Here is a 22,053-nt window from a genome sequence, read left to right on the forward strand (position 1 = left end):
CCTGCCAGGAAACCTGCATAAGCCTCTAGTCCAGCCTCATCCACCAGGGACAGATTCTGGAAATAAGAAACAATAATCCCAAAGCCTGTGGAAGGAATCCACAAACACAAAGAAAGATAGACGATGTGAGGTGGCAAAGGAGTATCTCCCAGGCCAAGGCACAAGATAAAATCCCAGAAGAAGAAATAAGTGATGAGGAGACAGGTAATTTATCTAAGAAAGAGTTTAAAGTAATGATGGCCAAGATGTTCATAGAATTCAAAAGTAGTATAGATGAACAGACTGAAGTTTTTAGCAAAGAGTTGGAAAATATAAAGAATATCCAAAAGAGTTGAAGAATAAAATCACTGAAATGAACAATACACCAGAAGGAACCAAGAATAGACTAAACAAGGCAGCAGAACAGATCAGTGAGCTAGAAGACAGATTAGTGGAAATCACTACTTCAGAACAGAAGAAAGAGAAAAGAATGAAAAGGAATGAGGATAGTTTAAGAGAACTCTGGGACAACATGAAGCATTCTAATATTCACATTATAAGGGTCCCAGAAAGAGAAGAGAGAGAGAAAGGACCTGAGAAAATTTTTGGAGAGATAATTACTGAAAACTTTCCCAACTTAGGAAGGGAAACAGTCACCCAAGTCCTGGAAGAGCAGAGAGTACCACACAGAATCAACCCAAAGAGGAATACACCAAGGCACAGAGACATCAAACTGACAACAATTAAGGATAAGGAGAAAATATTAAAACTAGCAAGAGAAAAGCAACAAATAACATACAAGGGAGCTCCCATAAGGTTATCAGCAGATTTTTCAGCAGAAATTTTACAGGCCAGAAGGGAGTGCAGTGGCATGATAGATTTAAAGTGAACAAGGGGGAAACTTACAACCAAGAATACTCTATCTAGCAAGGCTATCCTTCAGACTTGATGGAGAAATCAAAAGCTTCACAGATAAACAAAAGCTAAAAGATTTCAGCACCACCAAACCAGCTTTACAACTAATGTTAAAGGAACTTCTATAGTCATCAAACCATAAGAAAAGAGAATAAAAAGAAGAAAGAGAAGGAAAAAAAGAGAGAGACACCTACAAAAGATCGTTTTGGCTATTTGGGGTCTTTTTGTGGTTCCTTATAAATTTTGGAATTGTATGTTCTAGTTCTGTGAGGAATGTCGTGAGTATTTTGATGGGAGTTGCATTGGATCTGTGGATTGCTTTGGGTAGTGTGGCCATTTTGATAGTGTTGATTCTTCCGATCCAAGAACACAAGAAATTTTTCCATTTCTTGGTGTCATTTCAGTTTTCAGAGTATAGGTAACCTCCTTCATTAGGTTTATTTCTAGGTATTTTGTCGTTTTTGATGTAATGGAAATGTCTCTGCCAGTTATAAAATTCTGGCTTTTGAAGTGAAAAAAAAAATAGTGAATGCAGGGCTGCCAATGGCAAAATAGCCTTCTTTTTCTTGGGTGAGATTTATTCCATTACATACATATACTGCATCTCCATTATCTATTCAACTGTTGATGTGCACTTGGGATGCTTCCATATCTTGACAATTATAAATAATGATGCTGTTAATAGCAAGGTGTATGTATATTTTTGAGTTAATTCTTATTTTGTGCTTGGCTTTATTCCTTTGATAACTATGTAAGTTTAAAAAGCTAAAGCTCTAAACATTCTTAGAAACAATGAACAGTACATATATGTAAATTTAAAGCATATGTGCAGTAAAAAAAAAAAAAGATCTATCAAGTCATGAAAGACATGGAAGAAACTTAAAGACATATTACCAAATGAAAGAAGCCAGTCTAAAAAGGTTACAAACTATACAATTCCAACCAAATGACATTCTGGAAAAGGCACAGCTACAAAAACAATAAAAAAAAAATCATGGTTTCCAGGAATTTGGGGAGAGGAAGGGAGGGAGGAATGAATAGATGGAGCATAAGGGATTTTTAAGGCAATGAAATTATTCTTTATGATACTATAGGGGTGGCTACATGTCATTATGCATTTGTCAAAAACCACAGAATGTACAACATCAAGACTGAACCCTAATGAAACCTGTGGGCTTTGGTTGATAATAATGTGCCCATGTTGGTTCATCGATTGTACCAAATATGCCACACTGATGAGGATGTTGAGGGTAGGGGACTATATATGTGTAGGTGGGAAGGGATATGTGTGAACTCTGTATTTTCTGCTCAATTCTGTTGTGAACCTGAAACTGCTCTAAAAGAATAAAGTCCATTAAAAAAAAAGGCACTGCTAACATTTTACCATCAAGTATGATGTTTGATATAGCTTTTTAATTAATTTATTTATTTTTAATTGTGGTAAAACACACTATTATAAAATTTGCCATATTAACTACTTGTAAGTGTACTGTTCAGTAGGGCTAAGTATATTCAAACTATTGTGAAATGGGTCTCTATCACTTTTTCATCTTACAAAACCAAAACTCCCACACATTGAACAACAATGCCCAATTCCTCCCTCCTTGCAGCCCAATATCACCATTCTGTATTCTATTTCTACGAGTTTGATTATTGGGTCCATAAAGACTAGGAGAGGTGAATGCTTTTTCAATACCTAAATTTCAACAAAAGGTCACAAAGTATACAACGGAAATACAGATCCTTGGATAACCAGACAAAGAATTCAAAATAAGCATCTTAAATTTTCTCAATGGACAAAAAGAGAATACAGAAAACTAAATGATATCAGAGAAATCATGCATGAAAAAATGAGAATATCAACAAAGAGATAGAAATTATAAAAAAGAACAATCAGAAATTTTGGAACTGAAAAATATAATAACTAAAATGAAAAATTCTCTAGGAAGCTCAACTGCAAACTTGATAAAGCAGAAGTAAGAATTTGTGACAAGTCATTTGAAATTGTCCAGTCAAGGGAGCAAAAAGAAAAAGAAAATACAGTGAAGAAAAGTAAGAATTGTTTAAGGGACTTAAAAGATACCATCAAGTGGAACAATACATGCATTATGGGAGTCCTAGAAGGAGAAGAGAGAAAGAAAGGGGCAGAGAGACTATCTGAAGAAATTGGCTGAAAAGTTTTCAAATCTGGGGAAGGAAACAGACATATAAATTCAAGAAGCTCAACAAATTCTAAGTAGAATTAACCCCAAAATACATGTACCAACACATATAACAAAATTGTCAAAAGTCATGGACAAATAGAGAATCTTGAAAGCAGCAAGAAAAAAGTGACTTCTTATGTACGTGGAAGCTCCCATAAGATTGCCGATGGAATTCTCAGCAGAAAACTTTCAGAATAGAAGGGAATGGGGTGATATACTCAAAGTGCTAAAGGAGAACAAAAATTGCCAATCACAAACATTATATCCAGAAAAACTGTCTTTCTAAATTGAGGAAGAAGTTAAGATGTTATTGATAAATAAAAGCTGAGAGAGTTGACCACACTAGACCTGAACTATAGGAAAAGTGAGAGAGAGATCTTTAAGTTGAAAATAAAGGTCACTACACAGCAACAGAAAACCATATGAAAACATAACTCCCTCTGGTAAAGACAAAAAAGCAGCAAATATAGAGTCCAGTAGTATTGTAATAGTGTGTAAATCACTTTTAATTCTGGTACAGAATTTAAAGTACAAAAGCATTTTTAAAAAACTCTAACTATGTTAATATATACACAATATAAAAAGATATAATTGTGACATCAATAACATAAAATGGGGGGATGATGATGCAAAGGACTAGAGTTTTTGTATTCAATTGAAGTTGTTATCAGTTTAAAATAGATTGTTATAACTTTAAAATGCTTATCCCCATGGTAGCCAGAAAGAAAGTATTGATAGAAGAAACTCAAAAGGAAATAAGGAGGGACTCAAAGTGTGACATTACAAAAAAGAAAGAAAGAAAGAAAAAGAAAAAGAAGAAAGAAAAAGAAAAAGAAAAAAGAAAAGAAAAGAAAGAAAGAAATGAAACACAAAGGAAGACAGTAAGAGAGGAAAACAGGGATAAAATAGCTGCAAGAAATACAGAAAACAATTAACAAAATGGTGATAGTAAGCCCTTCTCTACGAGTAATTAAGTTTAACGGATCTAACTCCCTAATCAAAAGACACAGATTGGCTGAATGAATTAAAAAATAAAACAAATGATCCAACTATATGCTGCCTTCAAAACTCACTTTATACCTAAAGAAATATGTAAACTGAAAGTGAAATAATGGAATAATATATTTCATGCAAATTGTAACCAAAAGAGAGTAGGGTGACCATACTAGGTTTTAAGTAAAAACAACATAGGGACAAAAAAAATAATATAATGATTAGAAGTTCAATTTATTAGGAAGGTATAGCAATTATAAATATGTATCTAACATCAGAGTTCCCAAACATGAAACAAACACAGACAGAATTGAAGGGAGAAATAGACGGCAACACAGTTAATAGGAGGAGACTTCAATACCCCATTTTTTAAAATAGATAAAAACCAGACAGCAGTTCTATAAAGAAATAGAGGACTTGAATAACACTATTACCAACTTGACCTAACAGATATATAGAGAACACTCTACCCATCAAAAGCAAAATACACATTCTTCTGAAGTGCACATGGAACATTCTTCAGGACAGACTACATGCTAGGCCACAAAACAAGTCCTAACAATATTTAAAAGATTGAAATCCTACAAAATGTCTTTTCCCAGCCACAATGGAATGAATTTAGAAATAAATACCAGGGGGAAAACTGGAAAATCCACAAGTATGTAGATATTACACAACACACTCTTAAACATCCAATTGGTCAAGAAGAAATTGCAAGAGAAACTAGAAAATATCTTCAGGCCAACTTAAAACATAAACACAACATACTTAAAGTTATGGGATGAAATGAAAGTACAGCAGTAAATGATTACATTAAAAAAAGAAGAATCTCAAATCAATTACCTAACTTTACAGCTTAAGCAACTAGAACAAGAACTGAAACCAAACTTATTAGTAAGGAAGGAAACAAAAAAGATTAGAGCAGAGATAAATAAAACAGAGAATAGAAAAATAAGAAAAATCAACTAAACTAGATTTCCTTTTAGGAAAAGAACAAAAATTAAACTCTTAGTTATATTAGCTAAGAAAAAAAGAAAGTGGACTCAAATAACTGAAATCAGACATTAACAGGGGGACATTACACTGATGATGCAGAAATAAAAAGGATTATAAGAGAATACTATGAATAATTATATACATAAAAATGGATAATCTAGAAGAAATTAATAAATTTCTAGAAACATATAAGCTAACAAAACTGAATCATGAAAAAATTAAAATTAAATTATAACTAATAAGAATTTTGAATCACTTATTTAAAAACCTTCCTACAAAGAAAATTCTGGGACCAGATAGATTCACTGAATAATTCTACCAGATAGTAAAGAACTACTATCAATCCTCTCAACCTCTTCCAAAAAATAGAAGTGGGAACATTTCCAAACTCATTCTCATCACTTCTACATAACACAACCTTGCAGGATATTTGGTCCTGTCCAAAATTTGAGATATGTGAGACATTTGGTTCAGGACTCGTTAAATAAAATAAATATTTAACTTGGTTAAATTTTAAATTTTATTTATGTTATTTTTATTGTAACTCATGATGAATTTTGGATTTCACATTTATTCTTGTTTTTCCTTGTCATGAAGTTCATTTCGTCAGGATTATTCTTAAAGCCAAGAGCAATTGCTCTCAAATATATATCAACCTGATTATTGATTTTAAATTCACTATATCTGTTAACAATTTTGGTTACACAAATTTGATTTTGTTGGTATTGTTGTGAAATTGGTGGCTATATTTGAGTGTGATCACCAAGAACCTGGATGATAAATTGTTCATTGCTTTGCCGTTTGTCTTTTAACACTTCAATAAATCTCCAAATTGAAGGATAATACACTACCATTAGCTTTTTAACTGTGCTATGCCAGCCTTCCACTGCATTGTTCATCCTATGATCACTGTTCAGTACTGACGTATAAACATCCCAAGTTTCTGATGGAAATCTTGGAGCTTCTTGTCTTCTTCCTCTGCCACACCTTCCACAGACATATAGTCTCTCAACATAATCCACTAGGTCATCTAAATTTTCTTCTGCATTCTCCACAATGTATTCAGAAGTTTCACTTTTATCTTCCAAAGGTACAAATGGATGTCCAAACAACATGGATGCACATTTAAAGGCATTATTTTTCATCATGTACTCATGTGTGGCCCAAAGAAGATACTTTCAACCTACAATGAGTGTGAAATGTGAAACAAACATCCCTTTACTTGTGCATTTGGTAGGAGTAGTCAAATCACATTCATATTTGTAGTCTTGAAATTCATCATGCACAATGAAGGGTTAATGTCAAGATAAGATTTCTTTCCCCTGAAAATGCAAGGACTTTCTTATATTAAATCTATAAATATCTTCTCACTTTTTCATTGTTAGTGCATAAATTAATTGCATAATATAACCCAATAGTACAGTGTGCACGGTAAGTAATTGAGTGAATTGTGTTGGTGCTGTCTTGAAGGTGCCATCACTGAATAATGTGGTGCTGTCACTGGTCAGCCCCTAGCCTTGAGCAATTTACACAAAGAATGAGATCTAGAAAGGTCATTGTGTTCCTAGAGAACTCAAGTACAGAAAATACCCAGTGTTGTTTTTTCTTTTCAGGGTACGAACAGTTCCAGGAAGAGAATGAGTTCAAAAGGTGTCCAAAAGTTACTTTTGCTCATTTTACTGCTAAAAATCTCCTCCCCAGGTGGAGCTTAAGCCTCATTAACATACCATGTGATGTATGAAGAAGCAATGTTCCCAAACTGTGTTTGTGGGAGATTATGCCTGCATTTACATGTAATGACAAAGCTGTCCTGCTTGAATATTCATCCCCTGCTCCAATGAAAGAACTAACCTTTTCTTGCTCAGTGAACCACAGCTTTGCAAAATGATTCCCCATGATCTCCTTATTTGCTACAAATAAAAACTTCACTTTGTGTGACAATTACTCTTGATACTGTCTTTGATTTAAAACTCACCAAGAAGCAAACTCCTTTTGGTTCGGTAACAGCACTGGCACTTAAATATTAAATATTGTCACAAGTTGTGTAAGTAAGAGTTCTTTTCATCATCTTGCGCACTGGAATTGTGTGTAAGAAATGGTTCTCTGCATCTGGTCACTTTCTACTCCTCTGGAATTTGGGTTTGGAGGCTGTTGTCTGTTTTGAATTCTGTTTATTTCCTTAATGAGGTTTCTTTTTCTGGGGACCTCTTCATCATGAGTATCATGGAGAGTTCTCTGAAGTACCTGCAGTGGTGCTGCATTTGGTTCTTCTTCTGCATGTTGTTTTAACCTATCCAGAGTTTTCCTTACTTCCCCTTCAATACCAATGGTGTGCTTCTGTTTTCCTGTCCCATACTGAATGGTTGTAATGTTATCCAAATGCTGACTAGTTGTACATCAGGCAATGCAGATTCTCTCTACACAGTGCTAGTACCTTTTACTCTTATCTCTGTTAAGGGAATGGAAATGGTAACAAAAACCATTATAATGTATTGCTGGCTTTTCTCTTTGTGTGTATACTATTTCTGCCATATTCTGCTGAGAATTTTCAAATAAAAATTCCATGTTGCCAAACAACAGAAGGATTTTTTTTCTTTTATAGACATCTGATTAAGGGTCATGGATTACTGGTCGGGGAAACACACAGGGCCAGTGGTGCCATGGAGACAGGAGAGCCTGGAGGTTCTCAGGCCAGTGGCCTGGCATATCTGAGCGGTCAGAACCTGTCCAAATGGTCAAAAACCACACCGAGTCTCTCTTCCTACCATTGGTGACTGCCCCATCCTCTCTACCTTTTCATTCTGTAAGGTTCTTTAACCTCCAAGATTTCCAGGAAAGTGTCATGGTGAGCAAAGTAGTGGGTTCCCTCCTCCACTGCCCTGGGATGAGCAGGTTTCCCAGACAGGCACCAAAACCACAGACACACAAGCACATGAAGCCCATACTCCTTATCCTCTAGTGTCATTTCCTCATCAAAGCAGTTGTTCAGTTTCTGGCATTCCCAATACCACAGAGTTGTCTTGATATTTTGCCACAATATTAGCATTATGACTGGGAATGACACAGAAGATTATGCTAACATTCTTATGCACAGCCAGGCAAATGTCACAATCTGGACCACAAGACAAGGCGTCAGTCCCTTAAAAGACACTCATTAAAACTCACTCATCCTTTCCTCCTAACGAGCTCAGAACTCCCCTGACAAGGTTGCAGAAACCACGTCTCCAGCCACCTACTTCTGTAGGAAGGCAGAAATAAGGTGTCACAGAGTAGCATAAGAGCGCCAGGCAGCATCAGGGTGCAGACGGCAGGTGCTCCCTACCTGCCATGGGATTCTTATACCCACTGTCCGTCCCACAGTGGGCCAGCGAGAGTGTGTTGTAGAGGAGATGTACGCTTGGAACACCGTAGGACTGCAGAGGGGAGTATACATATTGGCAACATAAGCCCAGAGTCAAAAATGGCACGGGGCCAAGTTCCCATCCCCAACTGAGCGCTCTGCCTCAATTAACATTGGAGGCATACGGGAGAGAATAAAAGGAACCTGACTGGGAAAAGAGCCCAGAAAAAGGACACTGCAAAGAATACACAAGTGAGGCAGAAGAACAAAATACAAAAGTGGCCAAGAGCCCAATCCTGGAGTCTGGCTGCTTAGTTGGCTTCAGCCCTTACCAGCTAGCCACATGGTCATGGGCCAGTCGCCCACATCTCTGAGCTTATTACCCTGTCTGAATCACAAGAATAATGTAGCATCCATCCCTCAGGCTTGCTGTAAGGAGGCAGCAATATAATGTACATAAAGTTTACCAGCATAATCCTAACCACAGTGTAAGACCTGGGATCTCCAGAGTAAATGCTCAGTGTAATATTAAGTGACTATTAGAGTAATACAGGAAAACAATTCTTAATCTGTAGATCTTCCCATCTGTTCCATCCCAATTACCAAATCAGGCCTTCTGAATGATGGCCTACATCAGCCTGTCTGGATGTGACCTTAAAGACAGTCTGTTCTCAACTTTATTGATGTTTTAGGAAATTTAATGTTTATGTAAAGTTCTCATAGCCCTTAAGTATTGGGGGGAGGCCAGAGCACAAGCTCTCTGAGCCCCTGGTCAGGCTCTTTGGTGGCTGCTGCCCTGCCCCGCTTTCATCACAATCTCTGTCTTTGACCTGCTCAGTGGCCTCCCATTGGCTAGTCTCCTGAGCTGGTTTCAGGAGCCCTGACGTCTCTCCTACATGCCAGCCTAGAAATTCTAGTAGCCAGTTGACCAAATCCTGCCACCTGGTTACTTTGACATGATCTCAAATCAAACCTTAATTTATCAAGGTTCTGCTGGTCTAGAAGTCTTACTCATCTCCTGAACACCCAGCCCCTTGCAAGTAGGTCTCAGGAGGATCAGGCAGTGTAAGCACCTAGCGGTCCATGCATTCTGCCTTGCTGTGCCCAGGAGAGACCGTTGTGAGGGGAAGATTGAGAAGGGGCAGGTTCTTAGCAGCATCTACGTGATCCAGGCTGCAACAGCTGGAAGTGGAGGCATGGCCCAACTGGTCAAGACATTGTCAGGGAACCCAAAATGTTATTTGCTTCATCAAGTGACCTTTCTTCTTTCATTAGCTCTTGCCTTGGCTTTCTTTGGCTATTATCATCAGGATAAAAGAAGCCAGAAGCTGGAAAGCATCTTAGCTGGGGTAAGCAAGGTTCTTAGAAAAACCCATGGTACGCAAGGTGTAAAATTGTCAAGCATGGTGTTTGACCAGCCACATATGCTAAAACCCCTAGGGAAGATGTCCTTCTTGTGACCCCTTGGCTGGCTCCCATCATTTGGGACAGGACTTTCAACACTGACATCCTGAATGAGCAGTTCCGGCTCCAGAACGCCACCATTGGATTAACTGTTTGCCATAAAAAGATACACGACCTACCTGAACCTGTTCCTGGAGACCACAGAGATGTACTTCATGGTGGGACACAGCGTGAACTACTGTATCTTCACTGACCAGCCAGACTACGTTCCTCACATTCACCTCCAAAAAGGACGGCAGATAGTCATCCTCAAGGTCCAGAGCTATGTTAGCCGGCAGGACGTCATCATGCACCGCATGGAGATGATCAGCAACTTTATTGAGCAGCGCTTCCAGCAGGAGGTGGATTACCTCGTGTGTGCAGATGTGGACATGGTATTCAGGGATCACGTGGGTGTGGAGATCCTCTCCTCCTTGTTCAGCACCCTCCATCCTAACTTCTTTGCGATAAATCGGACAAACTTCCCTTATGAACGGTGGCCTCAGTCACAGGCTTATATTCCTGAAGATGAGGGGGACTTTTATTATTCAGGGGCCTTATTTGGGGAGTCGGTGCCGGAGGTTTACAGACTCACCAAGGCCTGCCATGAGGCAATCATGGTTGACCAGGCCAATGACATCCAGGCCACGCGGCATGAGGAGAGCCATCTGAACAGATACCAGCTTTACCACAAACCCACCAAGGTGTTCTCCTCTGAATACATGTGGGATGAACGACGTCAAGGGCTATCTGGGATAAGCAAGTGTTAGGCTTGCCTTACAACACAACGCGGATTAGATTTATAACTATCAAATAATCACCATGAAATCAGGACTTACCAAAGAAAGCTTCCAGAAAGGACTCAAAGAGGTGACGGCCAGGCAGCCCTAGTCTTCCTCCTGGCATTAAATTAAAATCAGTTTTACAAGAAAGGGTTTAAGTCCACTTCCTTTTCCTTTTTTGAGGAAAATTGCTGATTCCTCCTACCATCCCCTCAAATTAGGCAGGCCTCTCCTGGCAATTCTCCATACACCAAACACACATTTAGGATGGCCTGATACGAGAACTCAAGCACAGCTTCTGAGTTGCCACTACCTTTAGGTTCTCACTGTGTGCTCCTAATACCCTTCAGGATGCAGAAGGTAGGCGACCTCAGCCTGTCCTGACAAACAAGGGATCAGAGATGAGATCTTTTCCAAAACAAGGAAAGAGGTTCCTGGACACAGTCTCTTGCCTGTTGTGGCACAAAGTCACACACAGGCCTACTTTGGCCCTTGGCTAAGCAGATGAACATAAGTCCTCTTTCCAGTCTCCTTGTTAAAGTTAAAAGGTCCCTTTAGTATTCAGGCAGGACATGGTGCCGAAAAAGACATTCTTTCCTCGCACTTGACCTCTTGTCTATACCCAAAACATTGCCAGGTATCCACTGAAAGCAAATCAGGTCTCTTGGCCCTCCCCATCCCCTGTAGATTTCTTCTGCATCAGTTTCAATTCGTTAATGATTTGCCAGTTTCCTACTGTCTGGAAAAAAAAAACTTATTTGTAGATGATAATAGAAAGTTCATAATTGTCATAGAAACTTGTTGTTTTTACTTTAAAATGGTATTGGTCCCCTTTGGCAAGGCCCTTAGATGTCCTGATATCTGGCATCTTCTTGGTCCTGTTTCTTCTCCCTCATATGCAAAAGAGAATTTGCACAATAGCAATCTTTATTTCTCCTCTTTCAGGTCCTTCTCCAACTGTTAAAGGCTCTGATTCTAATTTATGTGTTTTTCTGTATCAGTGGTGATCGACTATTTTTACACAAGAGCAACTCAGGAAAAATGTTTTCTCCTCATTGGGAAATGGAAATATTTTTCTGGGGTCACAGAAGCCTGATCACCAGCTGTGGTTGGCTGCAGAACAGATCCTGCAGCCCAGGGCATCCGGTCCCAGTACACGGTCTACCCTGCAGCCTTGGCTCCAAGGTTAAAGGGTGTCCCAGAGATGGCCTTTCAATCCTTTCAGCCCTCTGTCCAGCCAGAGGCCTCATGGACATTTCCTGGCCTTTCAATCCACTTGACAATGAATAAGTGCAGTCTGTCTAATTTCTAGCTTCCTGTATTTTTTTAAACTTTCTTTTTTAGAGCAGTTATTAGCTTACAGAAAAGTTAATAGAAAATATATAAAGTATCCATAGCTACCTCCTCTCCTTCATCTTCCCCTCCTCCACACACCATTTCCCCCATAATTAACCTCTTGTATTAGTGTGGTGTATTTGTTACAATATAGAAAGAGCCAACACTGACACTATTATTAACTAAAGCCCACAGTTTGTATTAGGCGTCACAAATGCATAATGACATGTATTAACCATTACAGTATCATACAGAATAATTTTATCTGCCCTAAAAATCCTCTGTGCTCCACCAATTCATCTCTCCTTCCCTTTTCCTAACCCAATGGCAAAAACTGAAATTCTTATTGTATCCTTGGTTATGCCTTTCTAGAATGTGATATAATTGGAATCATACAGTATGTAGCTTTCTTGGATTGGCTTCTTTCACTTAATAGTATCCATTTAAGATTTCTCCATGTGTTTTAGTGGCTTGGTAGCTCATTTCTTTCTATCACTGAGTAATAATCCATGGTATAGATGTACCAGTTTGCTTTTCCATTCACCTGTTGAAGGGCATCTTTGTTTTGCTTGCAGATTTTGGCAATTATGAATAAAGTTGCTATAAACATTTGTGTTCAGGTTTGTATAAATTTTCAGCTCACCAGGGTGAATATCAAGAAGCATGATTGCTGGATCATATGGCAAGGGTATGTTCTGTAAGAAACTGCCAAAATATACTCCAAAAAGTGCTATTTTGCATTCCCTCCAACAATGTGTAAGAGTTCCTGTTGCTCCACATGCTGTTACTGTTTTGGCTACTGGCCATTCTAGTTGTTGCATTGTGATATTTCATTGTTCTTTTAATTTGTACTTCCCTAATGACACAAGAAGTTGATTATATTTTCATATGTTTATTTGCCATCTTTATATCTTCTTTGGTAACATGTCTGTTCTGATTTTTTGCACCCTTTTTAAATGAATTGTTTTCTTATTCTTGAGTTTTAAGATTTTTCTGTATTTTAGATACCAGTCCTTTATCACGTATATGTTTTGCAAAGATCTTCTCCCAGTCTGTGGCTTGTCTTCTCAATCTTTTAACACTGTTTTGCATAGCATAAGTTTTTAATTTTAATGGAGTTCAAATTATTTTTTCTTTCATGCACTATACATTTGGTGTTATATCTAAAAAGCATCACCAAACCTAAGGTCACCTCAATTCTCTGTTATCTTCTAAGAATTTTTGTGGGTTTTGTTTGTTTTCCACATTTAGGTTTGTAACCACTCTGAGTTAATTTGTGTGAAAGGTATAAGATCTGAGTCTAGATTCATTTTTTAGATATGGATGTTCACTTGTCCAGCACCAATTATGGAAAAGGCTATCATTTTTCCCATTGAGTTGCCTTTGCTCCTTGGTCAAGGATCAGTTGACTATATATGGGTTTATTTCTGGGCTCCCTATTCTGTTCCATCGATCTGTCAGTCTGTTCTTTCACCAATACCACACTGTCTTTATTATTGTAGCTTTATACTACATCTTGAAGTAGTAAGGTAATGTCAGTCCTTTGTTCTCCTTCAGTTATATGTTTGCTATTCCAGAACTCCTGCTTTTTCATATGAACTTAAGAATCAGTTTGTCAATATCTACAAAACAGCTTACTGGGATATAGACTCTGATTGCATTTAACCTATAGATGAAGTTGGGAAGACCTGACATCTTTACAATAATGAGTCTTCCTATCCATGAACATGGGGTATCTCTTCCTTTATTTAGTTCTTCTTAGATTTCATTCATCAGAATTTTGTAGTTTTACTCATAAACACCATATATACATATCATTCACACATACATACATATATATATATGATTTATACCCAAGTATTTCATTTTGGGGGGAATGAATGTAAACGACATAGTGTTTTTAATTTTAAATTGTGTATTGCTGGTATACAGAACAGTAGTTTACTTCTATATATTAAGTCTTATCCTGCCACTTTGTTATAATTATTTATTAATTCCAGGAGTTTTTCCTTGATTCTTTGGAATTTTCTATAGACAATATCTGCAAACAAAGACATTTATTTTTTCCTTTCCAATCTGAATACTTTTACTTCTTTTTTTTTGTCTTATTGCCTAAATTAGAACTTCCATTAATATGGTGAAAAGGAATGGTAAGGGGACATGTTCTCACCTTGTTCTTGATCTTAGCAGGAAAGCTTCCCGCTTCCCACCATTAAGTATGATGTTATTTGTAGTTTTCTGAAGACTTTATAAGTTGAGCAAGTTCCCCTCTATTTCTGCTGTGCTGAGATTTTTTTAAAAACCATGAGTGGGTGCTAGACTTTGTCATATGCTCATTATGCATTTATTGATATGATCATGTGATTTTTCTTCTTTAGCCTGTTAATGTGATGGATTGATTTTCCAGTGTTGAATCAGACTCTTAAAAGAACTAAATCCCACTTGGCTGTGGTGTATAATTCTTTTTATACATTGTATTAGGTTTGCTAATATTTTGTGGGTGGTTTTTCCAGATATGTTAATGAGAGGTATTGATCTATGGTTTTCTTTTCTTGCAATGTCTTAGTCTAATTTTGGTATTAGGGCAATGCTGACCTCATAGAATTAGAAAGTATCCCCTCTGCTGTTATCCTCGGAAAGAGACTGTACAGAGTTGGTATAATTTCTTCCTTAAATATGTGGTAGAATTCACCAGTGAATCCATTTGGGGCTAGTACTTTCTGTTTTGGAAAGTTATTAATTATTGATTCAATCTCTTTAATAGATAAGGCCTATTCAGTGTGTTTCTTCTGTGAGTTTTGGCGGACTGTGTCTTTTAAGGAATTGGTCAATTTTATCTAGGTTATTAAATTTGTGTGCATATAATTTTTCATAATATTCTCCTATTATCCTGTTAATGCTCACAGACTCTGTAGTGGTATCACCTCTTTTATATCTGGTATTAGTAATTTGTGTCTAATTACTAAATTAAGTAATTTAACTAAGTCTGGCCAGAAGTTTCTTGATTTTTATGAACATTCAAAGAACCAGCTTTTGGTTTTGTTGATTTTAGCCACTGATTTCCTGTTTTTAATATTATCAATTTCTGCTCGAATCCTTTTTTTTGCTTTATTTGGGTTTAATTTGCTTTTTCCATTCACTGAAGTTTCATGCTTAGATTACTGATTTTAGATTTTTAGATTTTTCTTCTTTTCTAATAATGATAATGAATTTCCCTCTTAGCACAACTTTACTGCATCCCACAAATTTTAATAGATCTTGTTTTTATTTTCACTTATTTCAAAATATTTTAAAATTCCTCCTGAGATTTTCTCTTTAATGCATGTGTTATTTAGAAGTATGTGTTTAATTTCCACATATTTTGAGATATTCCAGCTATCTGTCTGTTTTTGATTTCTAGTTTAGTTCCATGGTAGTCTGAGAATGTTATGCTATGTGATTTCTATTCTTTTAATTTTGTTAAGGTGTGCTTTATGGCTCAGAATTGGTTTATTTGGTGAATATTCCATGTGAACTTAAGAACACTATGTATTGTACTGTTGTTGGATGAAGTATTCTATAGTTGTCATTTATACCTAGTTGACTGATGGTGCTCTTAAGTTCAACTATGTCTTTACAGATTTTATGCCTGCTAGATCTGTCCATTTTTTAGAGGAATGTTGAAATCTCCAACTATAATAGTGGATTCATCTATTTCTACTAGCAGGTGTATCATCTTTGTCCTGGGTTTTCATTTTCATTCAGTTAAAAATAGTTCTTAATTTCTTTTATTATTTAATGTTTGAATCTTCATTTATATGTTATCCAATTTCCAAATATTTAGAGACTTTTCTAGATCAGGTACTTTAATGATTTCGAGTACAATTCTCTTATAATAAGAGAAATATATTCACAATTTTAATTGCTTTAAATTTGTTGAGATTTTATTTCCTAGAACATGGTGATCTTGGTGAATGTGGGTACTTGAAAAAAAAGTGTATTGTACTGTAACTTTGATGGAGCATTCCATAAATGCAAATCAGTTCAACTTAATTGACTATTTTCTTCAAGGGTTCTATATCCATACCAATTTTTCATTTGATTGTTCTATCAATCATTGAGATGACTGTTGAAATCTTTAATTATAATTGTGGAGTAGTCTATGTTTTCCTTTAGCTTCTTACTCACTGACTTAAATAATTTAACTTTTGTTATTGGTGCATACATATTTATGATCATCATAATCTCTTGAGAAAAGGCCTCTTTATCATTTTTATATATGCTTGTCTTACCTTTGTAATATATTTTGTTGATAAACCTACCTTGTATGAGTTTACTATAGGTATACTACCTTTGTTTGAATTAGTGCTAGCATAGCATATCTTTTTCCAACACCTTACTTTCATTTAACTTTTGATTTTTTTAATTCTTATTTTTTATTGAAATGTAGTCAGTTTATAATGTTAGTTTCAGGTGTATAGCAAAGCAATTCAGTTATACATATACATACTTTTTTTTCCAGATTCTTTTCCATTACAGCTCATTAGAAGAAACTGAATATAGTTTCCTATGCTATACTGTAGGTCCTTGTTCTTTATCTATTTTTTTTGGCATTCTTTTTTATTGTAATCAGTTTACAATGCTGTGTCAACTTCTGGTGTACAGCATAATGTTTCAGTCATACATATACATGCATATATTTGTTTTCATATTCTTTTTCATTATAGGTTACTGCAAGATTCTGAATATAGTATTCTATAGTTGTCATTTATACCTAGACATCTATTTTATATACGGTAGGTAGTATCCGCAAATTTCAAACTCTCAATTTATCCCTTCTACCCCCTTTACCCTCTGGTAGCCATAAGTTTGTTCTCTATGTCTGTGAGTCTGTTTCTGTTTTGTAAATAAGTTCATTTTGTCTTCTTTTTTTTTTTAGATTCCACATATAAGCAATATCATATGGTATTTTTCTTTCTCTTTCTGGCTTATTTCACTTAGAATGACGATCTCCAGGTCCATCCATGTTGCTGCAAATGGTGTTATTTTATTCTTTTTATGGCTGAGTAGTATTCCATTGTATATATATATAAAAACCACATCTTCTTTATTCAGTCATCTGTCAATGGACATTTAGGTTGTTTCCGTGTCTTGGCTATTGTAAATAGTGCTGCTATGAACATTGTGCCTTTTCAAATTATATTTTTCTCTTTATATGCCCAGGAGTGGGATTGCTGGATCATATGGTAAGTCTATTTTCAGTTTTTTAAGGTATGTCCATACTGTTCTTCATAGTGGCTGCACCAATTTACATTCCTACTAACAGTGTAGGAGGGTTCTCTTTTCTCCACACTCTCTCCAGCATTTATTATTTGTATATTTTTAACAATAGCTATTCTAACTGATGTGAGGTGATACCTCATTATGGTTTTGATTTGCATTTCTCTGATAATTAGTGATGTGGAGCATATTTTCACATGTCTGTTGGCCATCTGGATGTCTTCTTTAGAGATATGTCTATTTAGGTCTTCTGCCCATTTCTTGATTGGTTTGCTTGTTTTGTTTTGTTTTGTTTGTTTGTTTTGTTTTTCTTATTAAGCTGTATGAGCTGTTTGTATATTTTGGAAATTAGTCCCTTGTCAGTCACATCATTTGCAAATATTTTCTCCCATTCTGTAGGCTGTCTTTTCATTTTATTAATGGTAGCCTTAGCTGTGCAGAAGCTTTTAAATTAGGTCCCATTTGTTTATTTTTGCTTTTATTCCCATTACTCTAGGAGCTGGTTCAAAAAATATTGCTGTGATTTATGTCAAAAAGTGTTCTGCCTATGTTTTCCTATAGGAGTTTTATAGTAACTGGTCTTACATTTAGGTCTTTGATCTATTTTGAGTTTATTTTTGAATATGATGTGAGAGAATGTTCTAATTTCATTCTTTTACAGGTAGCTGTTCAGTTTTCCCAGCACCACTTATTAAAGAGACTATCTTTTTTCCATTGTATAGTCTTGCCTCCTTTGTCATAGACTAATTGACTGTAAGTGCATGGGTTTATTTCTGGACTTTCTATCCTGTTCCATTGATCTGTGTCTGGTTTTGTGCCAGTACCATACTGTTTTGATTACTGTAGCTTTGTATTAGAGTCTGCAGTCAGGGAGCATGATTCCCCCAGCTCCATTCTTCTTTCTCAAGATTGTTTTGGCTATTCAGGGTCTTTTGTGTTTCTGTACAAATTTTAACATTTTTTTTGTACCAATTCTGTGAAAAATGCCATTGGTAACTTGACAGGGATTGCACTGAATTTGTATACTGCCTTGGCCATTTTAACAATATTGATTCTTCCAATCCAAGAACACGTTATATCTTTCCATCTGTTTGTGTCATCTTCGGTTTCTTTCATCAGTGTCTTATAGTTTTTGGAGCACGGGTCCTTTGCTTCTTTAGGTAGGTTTATTCCTAGGTATTTTATTCCTTTTGATGTGATGGTAACTGGGATTGTTTCCTTAATTTCTTTTTCTGCTACTTCATTGTTAGTGTATAGAAATGCAACTTATTTCTGTATATTAATTTTGTATCCTGCAACTTTACCAAATTAATTGATGAGCTCTAATTGTTTTCTGCTAGTGTCCTTAGGACTTTTTTATGTATAGTATCATGTCATTTTTACTGATAGTTTTACTTCTTCTTTTCCAATTTGGATTTCTTTTATTTCTTTTTATTCTCTGACTGCTGTGGCTAAAACTTCCAAAACTATGTTGAATAAAAGTGACAAGAATGGGCATCCCATCTTCTTCCTAATCTTAGAGGAAATGCTTTCAGCTTTTCACCATTAAGTATGATGTTAGCTGTGGGTTTGTATGTAGGGCCTTTATTATGTTGAAATATATTCCATCTATCCCACTTTCTGAAGAGTTTTTTAAATCATAAATGGATGTTGAATTTTATTAAAAGCTTTTTCTATATGTACTGAGATGATCATATGGTTTTTAGTCTTCAATTTGTTAATGTGGTGTATCACACTGATTTGTGGATATTGAAAAATCCTTTCTTCCCTGGGATAAATCCTACTTGATCATGCTGTATGATACTTTTAATGCACTGCTGGAGTTGATTTGCTAGTTTTTTTTTGAGGATTTTTGCATCCATATTCATAAGTGCTATTGGCTTGTAATTTTCTTTTTTTGTGGTATCTTTGTCTGGTTTGGGTGTCAGGATGATGGTAGCCTCATAGAATGAGTTCAGAAGTGTTCCTTTCTCTGCAATTTTTTGGAATAGTTTCAGAAGAATGAGTATTAACTCTTCTCTAAATATTTCATAGAATTTGCCTGTGAAGCCATCTGGTCCTGGACTTTTGTTTCTTGGAGTTTTTAAATTACTTAACAGTCTATCCTTTGTTCTTTCTAATCTCAGTAATTGTATTCTTCAACTCTGGATGTTCTTTACACTTTCTTTTTGCTAAAAACTTCACTCTGTGCATCTATTCTCCTCCTGAGTTCTCTGATCATCTTCACAATCATTACTCTAAACTCTTTCTCGAGTAGATTGTCTATCTCCTTATCACTTATTTCTTCTTCTAGGATTTTATCTTGTGCCTTTGCCTGGAACATATTCCTCTGCTGTCTCATTTTTCCTAAACTTCTATTTGTATCTTTATGTAGGTTAGTTATGTTTCTCTACCTTGGAGAAGAGGCATTCTGTATGAAACATCCCATGCATCCCAGCAATACACTCCCCTCTTGTCACTCAAGGTCGGTCCAGCTGATCCCAGAGTAGAGTCAAGCCTACATTTGTGGACTACTTCCACAAGCTGTGGGATTGTTTTGTTTCTTCTGGTATCTGCCCCTTGGTGAGTGATGCTGGACTAGAAGTTTGAACAGGTTTCCTGGCAGGAGGGGTAGGTCTAGCCCACTGCTGGGTGGAGCTGGTCCCTGGCCCTGTGGTGGGTAGACATGTCTAGAGGCATGTCTAGAGGCAGCTGTGGGCTCAGGAAATCTGCTGATGGGTAGGACTGCATTCCTAACCAGTATGTTGCTTGGCCTGAGGCTTTAAGCCTACAGGCTGTTGGGTGGGGCCAGGTCTTGGTGCCAATGACCCAAGAAAGATGTCAGCTTCCAGGAAAGCTCATGTAGATGAACACTTTCCGAATGTCTGCCACCAGCTTTCATGTCCCCAGGGTGAGCCACAGCCACCCCACCACCTCCCAGAGAGACCCTCCAAAGTCAGTAGGCAGGCCTGGCCCAGGTTTCTACGAAATTGCTGCCTCTGCCCTTGGCCCCAGCACATGTGAGATTCTGTGTGTGCTTCCCAAGAGAGTGAAGTCTGTTTTCCCTAGACCCATGGAGCTCCTATAATTAAGCCCCGCTGGCCTTCAAACCAGATGTTCTGGGGGCTTCTCCTCCCAATGCCGGAATCCTGGGCTGAGGAGCCTGACGTGGAGCTCACAACTCTCACTCCTTTGGGAGGGCCTCTGCAATATAATCTTTCTCCAGCTCGTGCATCGCCCACCTAGGAGGTATGAGCGCAATTATATTGCGAGCACACCCCTCCTACCATCTGGCTGTAGTTCCCTCCTTATGTCTCCAGTTTAAGATCTTTTTTTGCTAGATTTCAGTCTTTTTTAATCAATGGTTGTTTAGCAGTCAGTTGTGGTTTTGTTGTGCTTGTATAACTTTTGATTTTGAGATGAAAAAACTGTAGATTCACATGCAATTGTAAGAAACAACAGAGATAACCCAAAAGTTTCTCCCTTGGTACTATCTTAGATAACTATAATACAACACCAAAACCAGGAAACTGACATGATACAATTCACCAAGATCACTCATATTGCAACAGTTTTATATATACTAACTTGTGTGTGTGTGTGTGTATGTTTATGTCCATACAATTTTGTCAAATGTAGATCAATGTAACCACTACTACAGTCAAGATACAGAACTGTTCCATCTTAAGGAACCCTTTTATGACCACAGGCACCTTCCTACCTCCTCATTTCCCTACTCCTTCCCTGGCAACCACTAATTTGCTCATCTCTATAATTTTGTGATTTGAAATGTTATATAAATGGTATCATACACTTTATGATCTATTGAGCTTGGCTCTTTCCACTTACTGTAATTTCTTTGAGAATTATTTGAGTTGTAGGATGTATCAAGAGTTTGGTAATTTTTATTGCCAAATAGTATAGATGGACCACAGTTGTCCATTTATACAGTGTGTTTAACCATTCACCCACTGAAGGACACTAGAGTTGTTTCCAGTTTGGGTATATTATAAACAAAGTTACTATGAATATTTGTGTACAAGTCTTTGCATGAACATAAGTACCCTTGAATTGAGCTGAACAGTTAAGAGTGAAATTGCTAGATAATATGGTAAGTACATGTGTAGTTTTGTAAGATGCCACATACTCTCTTTCAGTTAGTGTATCATTTTACATGCTGACCAGCAATGTATCAGTGATTCATTTTCTCCATACCTTCACCAGTTAGGCAGTCCTCTAACTTTGGCAGGCCAAGAAATGTGGTTTAAGGGGGACCAGGATGAGTCCAGGCAGCTGAAAGGGCAATGGTGCTTTTTCCATGGCCTGGGATTCTACACCATCACAGTCCTGATGAAGGTGGTTGTTGGGTATCATCTGGAACCTGCTTTTACATCCTTCCTCTGAAGCTCTACATGCCACTGACATAGGGTAGGATTTGATCCTGGTGCTTGCTGCAGACTTCTAAGAGGCTGGCAGCAAGGGTAAATTAACCAAAGCACAAGGATTTTTTTCTTTATCCTTTAACTTTTAACTCCATTTCTTTATATTTAAAAAACTTTAGTAGATAGTATGTAGTTGGATTTGTATTTCTATCCAATATGGAAATGGCTGCCTTTTAGAGTATTTATACCATTTATATCTAAAGCAATTATCACTATGGCTGGGCTTAAAGCTACCAACATTCCTGGCTTTTATTTTTCCACTCTGTTCTTCCTTCTTTCTCTTTTCTGCATTTTTTTATATTAACTGAGGTTTAATGTTCTGTTTTATCAAATATATTGGCTTTTTACATGTACAATTTCTAAAAAAGTGATTACTCTAGTAAAGT

The 22,053-nt window shown here is 36.8% G+C and overlaps 1 pseudogene; it reads left to right on the forward strand.

Moving 5' to 3' along the window:
- Nucleotides 1-9,305: 9,305 nt before the first annotated feature.
- On the forward strand, nucleotides 9,306-10,802 carry LOC102543281 (histo-blood group ABO system transferase pseudogene; annotated as a pseudogene).
- Nucleotides 10,803-22,053: the final 11,251 nt, after the last annotated feature.

The sequence above is a fragment of the Vicugna pacos genome, chromosome 9, assembly GCF_048564905.1.
Source record: "Vicugna pacos chromosome 9, VicPac4, whole genome shotgun sequence".
NCBI classification, from domain to species: Eukaryota; Metazoa; Chordata; class Mammalia; order Artiodactyla; family Camelidae; genus Vicugna; species Vicugna pacos.